Genomic DNA, 10072 nt, shown 5'->3' on the forward strand with positions numbered 1-10072 from the left:
CGACTCGCCTTAAATCAGGCAAGCCCAATTTTTCTTCTATCATGTCAAACAAGGCTATCTAGTAGCTACACTTAAGCTGAAACTCTACCGATTTATTTGGAATGGTTATAACATTCTACAAAGTTCAATCTGAAGTTGTGATAGCAAAATAAAATTAGCTCGATTATAAAAAGTAGATTTTCATTATAGAAATTTATTAAAAATAAGTAAAAGCAATGCGACAATAGTAAGAAAAAAAATCCAAATTAAATAATAATTATTTATGGAAAAATAAAACAATGTGAAAAATATCTCAAAAGAATCCTAAATCTATCGATGAACACATATAATTTTTTTTTCACCATGTTGATACCCAGTGGAAGGAGAAATTAATCTGTGCGGTCACCGAAGGACATCAAGAGACGAATAAGGAAGGGCCACATCATTTTTTTGCTTTGTCTGGTGCTGTGTTCCGCTGTGTACCGGGTGATGTGGTGCATCCTGTTTCACCTTTGGATTGTACAATGAATGCATAAAATAATTTCTCCTGTGAAAGAGGTTAGTGACTTCCAAAACTCAATATTGATGCCACACTAACGAAAAGAAAACAACCTATTATGGCAGCAACTTACTTGCTTTGGCACAGTTAAAATAGAGTTTCCATTTTTAGGATTACACAACATATAAGCTAAATATTATGTTTAAAATTGAAATTCTATGAATATATATATTTAATTGCCCTTTTAATGGTATATTCAACACTTCTGTATGAATTGCCTATGACTACATTACATTGCTAGAATTAAAAAGTTTAACAAACAATTGCTACTAATTACTTACATAACAAATAAAAATACTCAACGCTTCTTAACACAACAACAAAAATTAAATAGAGAAGCATAAAGATAGGAATCGAGGAATTCATATAACAAAAATATAATAGAAATAAAATAAATAAATAAATAAATTTGTAGTAGAATCAAAATTCATATGTAAATGATGTCATCTAGTAAGTAGAAACAATTATCCAAATAAAATATATCATAAACATAGCAATACTTTAATAATATCATGCTTCTCCATTATTGATAAAAAATTATCCATTGTTACAAATTACATTTTCTAAAGCAACAATGAAACTTGGAATATATGAACATCAAAAGCCATTATAGAAACCTCATGAAAGAATAATTTATTATGTTTCCAATTGTGTAAGATATAAAAATTCCAATTTCATATCTTGTTTGGGCTATTCAAATAAGGCTTCATTTGAGATAGCCTTCTCACTACCTCTTAAAATAGTTATTTAGAGCAGAAGTTTTTCAAACTTAAAATTTTTTTACTTGAAAGTTGATTTATAAATAATTAAAAAAGATGTCTCAAATGAAGCCTAAATTATAAATAGAGGATTTCTAGGTATTGTAACTTCATCTCCAACAAGAATCAAAATCTAGTATGGATACGAAAATAAATTTTATAAGATCATATTGAAGATAAAAAAAGATAAATTAATTGTGTTCAAGTAATAACTTCTTTTGCAAAAAAAGAGATTTTACAAGTGTTGAACTAACACTATTTGAATGATCACACTAAGAGCTTATTTTACTTTTGATGTAAGTGAAGCTCTCCTATGCATGTTTACTTGGAATAGTCTATAAGTAATAAAAATAACTTCTCTCATCTTTACACTCTGACAAAATCACTTACATATTAAACACCTATTACTTCTTATGTAGATACCCTCTTGTAGGTAATTTGTATGTTACATTCAGGTCGTATGGAAGGAGTACTTTCATTGGACATTCCTTTCGAGGGACTCACCTATGAGCTAGCTTGGAGCTTATCACTGGAAAAGGTGGACCACCTATGACAACTTTCTCCAAGCAGTCACCCTCCCAAGCGTGGACGACTTGAGAAGTTCTTCTCTTAGTCAGACGATTCTTTATTGATCTCAGCTAGAGTCAAGTTTTCTATGTTAAACCTACAAAAAACTAAGCTAAAGGCATAACATCTCATCCATAAGACATATCTTATGTTCAGATCATCATCAAGCTCATTTCATGTATCAACATGAAACCATCACTCTCCCCCTCACACTCCAATGGGACATCTTCTAATCAGCATCGTACCTAATGTCAACTTTATCTTTAGACGCCCACAAGTACATCTAACCAACATAAATTCTCATAATATTGCCACACCACTTGGGACATATGACTAAGTTATATCAAAGACTAATAGTACAACTTTTTTACTCTGTACATATTATATTATATCTCTCTAATCTCTATAAATAGAGGGAGGGGGAAATAAGAGGGACATGATAAAACATCAAAAGATACACGAAAAAGAGATACCAAAAGGTAGAGAGAGATTTATAAAGAGACAATATGCCGGTTTTTCCTTTTATTGCTTGAGCTCTCTATGATAGAACTCTCACTCTGCTTATTCCTAGATTTTTGGCTAGGATAATAAAGATTTTCCCCAAATCTTTCTTCTTCTCTCCTACATTCTCTACCACTTCCTCTCCATCTTCATAATCCTCACCCACATGTTCTCATCTAAAAAATAGAACCATAATTTACTATAGAGCATCATCTACTAAACAAATTTGAATTCAACATCCTCTTAAGTCTGTTGAGCATGGATCTGATAACAAAAGCCAAAAAAATTGCAATCAACCAAATAATTGAAGACCTCTACAAACTTGAGGAATCATAAATACACCACTCATAATGAGCTATAAGAAATGGAAGAGAAACTTCTCATGTCCATCTATAATGCAATCATAATCGTTAGCAACCAAGCTCAAATTGCCAATATGTCCAAAAGGCAATTTGTCCCAGGAACTCATCGTGAGCTATCAGATGAAATACATACTTTCAAACAAGTCATCATCCATACTAGCCCAAAGGTTAGATATAAAAATTCAAACTAGACAACAAGGCTAGCTAATGAAAGTGAACCATGTCTGACCAACGCCTTCTCCAAATTAATCATTAATACCAGAGCGCCTCTCAAGCTCAAGGTAACTCACCTAGAGACCAAGCAAGGTAAGGCTAACCCCATTGACTACATGGAAACTTTTGAGTTCCTCACTTATCTTCTCAACAACAATGACACACTTCAATGTTATTTCCTCATCGATCTAGATCAATGACTAGGGAAAGCCCTAACAAAAAAAGTGCCAATAATCTTAGATTAGCAAGAGCAATCCACATCACTGGGGTAGTATTCTCCTTCATGGGAGAATTTGGGGGGACACCAACACATATATAAAGAAGCCTCAAGCTAAAAAGGTGAATGCAGCATACTCTTCATGATCCATTGAAGATGCACCTATTACCTTTAGTGGAAAAGATAAACTAGTTATAGGAAATTGGCATAATAAAGCAATAATCATCATAGCCAAAATTGCTAACTGTCATATTAATAATATTCTGATAAATATATAGAGCTTAGTGAATTAAAAATTTAAAATTATCTTTGATATGATGGTTCTGCTCACCTCCCAGCTCGTTGCAACTGTGGGATTCCAATATAGATTTGCTAGCAAGGGCAAAGAAATTGATGGAACAATCACCCAACCTATTACTTGGGGCAAATGAAATCATTAATGCACTTCCATGGAGGTATTCATAATTATCAATACTCTAGCAATATATAACACAATATTAAGTAAGCCATTATAAAATAATTTCATAGCAGTGGTATTTATATACCATGTTTCAATACAATTTCCTACCGAAGAAAGAGAAGTCATACTGAAAGGTGATATATACAAGTCAATTCACTTACTTTCTACTTGCAATCATTAGGTCTAGCTAATGCCGAAAAAGAAATCCTCTATCAGGACTTGGAATGATGTTCAAGGATGGAGAAAACCAAGGTAAATGAAGAAGTACCCATAATTAAAGATGAATCAAGTAGAGTCTTTAGAATATGTGCTTTCTTCAATACAGACAATTAAATGAGTTATTATAAGCTCTACATAATAAACTCAAAGTGTTCGCATAGACAACAATAGACATGCTAAGCATTAACAAAGCAAACTCATATTAATTTCTTGTGCCTTAAATTATTTGAAAAATGTTTTCAATATTTCTCATTCTTTATTTAATGTATATAATGTGTGTGTATAGTTAAAATATAATGTGATGCATAGCCTCATCGGAGAGATATTAGAATAAATTAGTGTATTGAAATGTAATATTTATATACCTAGACATAGGATGTTAAAGATTTTAGTTTCTAAGGAGACATCATTATTAAAGGAAGGTCTTAAACCTCCCTTTTCACCCCTACAAGCTTAATAAAGATATAGGGATGCATAAGCTCTGTTCCAGATCTAAAATAAAATGTTTCATTCGGGAAACTATAGTTATATAATTGTGAATTTAGAGTAAAGTGCTTTATTTAATTACAATTAAGAAGAACATTTCCTCGTAAGATCAACACTCTTCTTTATCACTTTATTAATTAATCGACATGTACACTTGCATAATTTAGTTTCTTTTTTACTATATATCAAAGAAAATCTAAGCATATATTCATATCAAATCAAAGCAACCATAATCCAGTCTCGTATCATGTTTTTGGTGATGTTTCTAGGGGAGTAATGTGTATATTGGAATTTTAAATTTTTTATTGAATTAAGTGCATATTTAGACATAATTGTATCTTGTATCGTTATTTTTTCTTTGACTGTTAAAATATTCAAAAAAAATATTTTATTAATAGTTTAGTTTATGATGTTTTATTTTTTTATTTCATTAATATTGAATGCTTAGTAGATATACTACAGATCCCTTTTTGTTTTAACATGAGATAGAAAGGATCGTTACAAATTCTACTAAATAAAAAGATTTTAGATATGTCTTATCCAGTATAACTGAAGACCATTTTAGAACTCTTAGATAGTAAGCTAACACTCTAGTGGAAGGAATCTATTAGAGTATCAGTAGACCTACTATCAAGGCTAATAAGTTTGAACTAAAACCTGTCATAATTCAAATGGCTTAAAACTCTTAATTTGGAAGAACTCTTACTGAGGATCCCAATCTACACAAGGATGGCTTCATAAAAATTTATGCATTATTTAAGTACATTGGTGTCAGTTATGATACTATTAAACTTAAATTATTTTCATTTTCTCTAAGAAATAAATTTAAAATTTGATTGAACTCTTTACCCCGATAGGTTTTATAACTACTTTAAATAGGTTGGCACAGAAAATTTCTTACTTTCCTTTTTCCACCTTAAAAAATTGCCAACTTTAAAATGATCTCATATCTTTTGCCCAATATGAGGGAGAATTAATGTGTAAAAGATGAGAGAGAATTAAATAAAAGTTTAGGAATTTGACCTCACATACTTACTTGATTTGTTGTTTATTCAAAATTTTAATAATAAATTAGTAGGATCTATTAGGTCAATCATAGATGTTGCACCTAAATAATCTTTAATGTCTAGGCCATTTGAGGAAGCATATGAATTAACTCAGAAAATTTCAATGAATTTTTTTTAGTGGCATTCAGATAGGCTAAATCTTAAGAAAGTACCTAGATTTTATTAATAGAATTCCTTATTAATTCTTATTACTCAAGTAACAATAATTAAAAAAAAATAACCACTATTAAAGTTAGAACTTGATCACATAGGAGCAATATTATAGATCATAATCAAACTAGCACTATAATGCCCACGATTAGAGTGCAGTTACGTTACCCCTCATGATTTGATTAAAGTAATATGCTTGGAAATAGGGAGGCACATTTGGAAGATAAAGTAATGCAAATGGTTATAAGATTAATCTTTTTCTCTTAAAAAATTAAAAATTACATAGGGCAACTTATTACTTTGATCAGTAATTAAAAATTGGAATAGCAATGTAATAATATCTATCTTAGGAGTGAGAAAGATTTGACAGACCCTTTTAAGGATAAAGATCAACCTCAAAAGGATAGTGGCATAAAGTAAGGTATTGAAGAAAAACTTCTTACCCAACAACTTAAACCTATCAAAGAAACTAGTAGACCCATTATGAAGATTGGAGAGAGACCACCACTTTTTCCCTAAAGGCTGATAAAAAAAACTTAGATAAGAAATTATCTAGGTTCTATAAATGTTTAAAAAATTAACAATCAACATGCCCTTCACGGAAGCTTTAGAGTAGTTGGCCGCCTATACTAAATTCAAGAAAGAAATTATGAATAAGAAAAATAACTTAGTAGAATTTGAAACTATAGATTTAACTTAGAACTATAGTACTCTTATTCTAATAAATTTTTTACAAAATAAAAGACTCGAGCAGCTTCACTATTCCTATGATAATAGGAGACAAATAATTTGGTAAAGCTCCATGTGATTTAGGATCTAACATAAATATTATACCCTTATCCATTTTCAAATATTAGGTTTAATAGAGGTTCAACCCACTTTTGTTATACTTTAGCTTACTGATGGATCTTTCACTAATCTTAAGGAGGTGATAGAAGATTTTATTGTTAGGAGAGATAAGTTTATTTTCACAGTTGATTTTATTATCTTAGTCATGGATGAGGATAGGGAGATACCAATTATTTTTGGGAGGCCTTTCTTAGTGATAAGGAAAGCTATTATTGATGTTCATAAAGGGGAATGGATAATGTGGGTTCAAGATCAAGAGGTAACCATTGATGTTCTTAAAAATAAAAAATTATATCATGAAAAGAATACTAAAGAATTTTTCAGAGTTAATCAAGAGTAAACTATATTAGATTGAATTAAGAAAGAATTATTAGGAAAAGAAACTCTTAGGAAGAAGACTTCAAGGAAAATTATGATGAATTAAATTTGTTTGGGACAGCTTTTGTACTGCTTCCTAAAATGGCTTTCATGTATAAAATTTTATAATTCAAGAAACTTTGGTACTAAAAAGCTATTTTAGAAAGCAACAAAAAACTAGCCCTAAATTTATCCATAGTGGAATTTGTTAAATCTATTGATGATACTATTGAAATGTTTAGAGGAGAGTTTAAAACCTTATATAATCCATATGTGGTAAGAACCTTAAGCCATCTATAGACGATCCCCTATTTTAGAACTTCAGGTTTTTACCAAGCCATCTTAATTATGCATTTTTAGGAAATGATTTAACTTTGCCTATAATAATTTATGCATGCTTAGAAAAAGAATAAGAGGGAAAATTAATTCGGGTCTTAGGAAATTATAAGAAAGATTTTGGTTGGTTTATTATTTATATTTAAGGAATTAACCCCATACTTTGTACGCATAAAATTTTAAAGGAGCTTAATTCTATATCAAAAGTTGATCGTCAAAGAAGACTAAACCTATCTATAAAAGAGGTTATAAAAAATGAGATACTTAAATGGCTAGATGTTAAAGATATCTATCCCATGTCATATAGAACTTGGATGAGTCCTATTCACCATGTACTTAAGAAAGTTAGTATAAATGTAGTATCCAATTAATTCATTGATGCTATTACCACTAGGGCTCTTTTTGGTTGGAGAATATGTATAAACTATAGGAAATTGAATAAATCCAAAAGAACAAACACTTTTCCTTTGCCTTTCCTTAATTAGAAGCTAGAGAGGTTGGCAGGATGCTCTTTTATTATTTCCTTGATGAATATTTTGGGTGTCACAAAATTTCTATAGCACCTAAGGACCATGACAAAATAATTTGATTAAGCCATATGGAATTTTTGCCTTTTGAAAAATGCCTTTAGGTCTTTGTAATGTCCCTTCTATTTTTTAGAGAAGTATGATGTTTACCTTTTCAAATTTAATTGAGGAGGGAATTATAATTTGTGTAGATGATTTTTTTTATATTTGGTACTATATTTGTTTCTTGTATTGATTAGTTCAAATCTATACTTAAAGGATGTTAAGAAATAAATTTAGTTTTAAATTGGGAAAATGGTAGTTAATGAAAATTGAAGGCATTATTTTAGAGATTAAAATACATAAGGAAGGCTTAGAGGTGGATAAGGCAAAAGTTCAAGTCATAGAGTAACTGCCTCTACTCACTTCAGTGAAGGGAACTAGAAACTTCCTTGGATTTATAGGATTTTAAAGTAGATTTATAAAACACTATTCAAAAATCTCAAAACCATTATGTTATTTGATAGAAATATATGTTCCTTTTATTTTTTATGATGCATGTCTTGAAGCATTTAAAAGCTTAAAATGAAATTTGATTTATGTACCTACTATTCTTATTCCTGGATGGTCTTTGCATGTTATTGTCATGTGGGATGTAAGTGATTGTATTGTTTATATAGTTCTTTGTTAAAAATAGGACAAGAATTTTCATGTTAATTTCCATGTTAGAAGAACTTTGATGCTACACAATGTAACAACACCACTACTAAAAAAGAACTACTTGCCATAAACTTTACTTTGTAAAATTTTAGTCTTATTTGATTGGCATAAGATAATAGTATACATTGATCATTCCAAAATCAAATACCTTATGATAAAAAGCTCACTAAACATAAAAATTTTAGATAGATTTTTTTGTTACAAGAATTTGATGTAAAAGTTTTAGATATAAGAGGAACTAAAATTCAAATTGTTGATCATATATTAAGATTGACAATTAAAGAACATGCATCTAATGAACTATAAATTATTGAGTTTTTTTTCCTAATGAGCAACTATTAACTTTTGATCTGAGTAGATTACAGATTGGTGCGGTGGAGTAACTTAAAAAATTAAGAAAATGATTTAAACCTCTATCAATCCCTATACAATGCTTAGATTTTCTTTGATATAAAAATTAGTAAAATCACCACATAATATATGAAAGTATATGTGCCGAAGCAAGTAATATAGAAATAAAGTAGAGTATCAATCCCATAATGAAGAATGTTTACTTTTTTTTTTTTGAAATTTGCAAATTGCATTAAATAAGAAGAAGAGCTAAATACAAGTACTAAAGGGATCACATTCCTCCTTTAACAAGCTAAGCAATGAAGGATGAATGTTGCAAAAAGAAAATCTATAAAAAATAACATTATTTTCTAAGGCAAGAGTAGCACATAAATCTGCTACTTTATTACACTTTCTATTAACATGATAAAAAATGACTTTATTGAAATCATTTAGAAAGAATAGCACCTTTTCCACCTAATACCCATTTGCCAATTTGGCTTATTCATTGTATCTTGAATGAATTTGATGATGTTAAGATTATCACTTTCAATGATAACCCTTTTGCTCTCCATCATCCATCTTTGTATGAACTCCCTTACTGCTAATATCGCCTCCATCTCCAACTGTGTGACATCCCAATGAACTCTTGTCTTCTCAAACATAAGAAGCAGCCTTCCTTTATGGTCTCTAAAAGTACCTCCAATTCCAGCTTTATTTGAACTCAAAATCGAAGCATCAACATCAATTTTAATCCAATCTAGAGGTGGAGGGTGCAAAGTTTCGTGAGACTTCCTTGAGAGATTAACACCCTAGTTATCTAGTATTGGACTTGATTGTATCATGGCTATAGACAATACATTTGCTGCAACTGACGAACAAGAAAGACCAGACTTTCCATGCTTCACCTCATTCCAGTTATTCCAGGATAAAAAAATAGCTGCTCAATACATCTTTACAACACTATTAAGCTGAGATGATAGCCTTCTTAGTTCCACAAAACAAATTTCCATTGAATAGAACATCAGAATACTAAAGCCGCATACTCTAAGATTCAAAATAACACCATTTAGATACTTTCAATGAACAACTATATGAGAATAACATTCAATCTCATATCATCTTCTAACACATAACTCATTATTACTTATCTTTCTATATCTGAGAAACTGATTTGTAGGAATTGCATTTTTACTCAAGCTTCACCAAAATAATTCCACTCTTGGATTAAGTTTTAGTTTCCTAAGCCAATTATAATATTTACAATCATTCTCATTGATATTAGCTTCCATCACTTTTTCATAAGCCAAGGCATATATGGATCTACCCGAATGTTGAAACATAGTTTCCATTTGATTATCCTCGCGAGTGGAGCGAATATGAATCTGCACAATCAACATTATAAGTTAATTATGAAAAAAATTGTTGCAACTCTA

The sequence above is a fragment of the Dendrobium catenatum genome, unplaced genomic scaffold (assembly GCF_001605985.2).
Source record: "Dendrobium catenatum unplaced genomic scaffold, ASM160598v2 fragScaff_scaffold_1375, whole genome shotgun sequence".
Taxonomy (NCBI): domain Eukaryota; kingdom Viridiplantae; phylum Streptophyta; class Magnoliopsida; order Asparagales; family Orchidaceae; genus Dendrobium; species Dendrobium catenatum.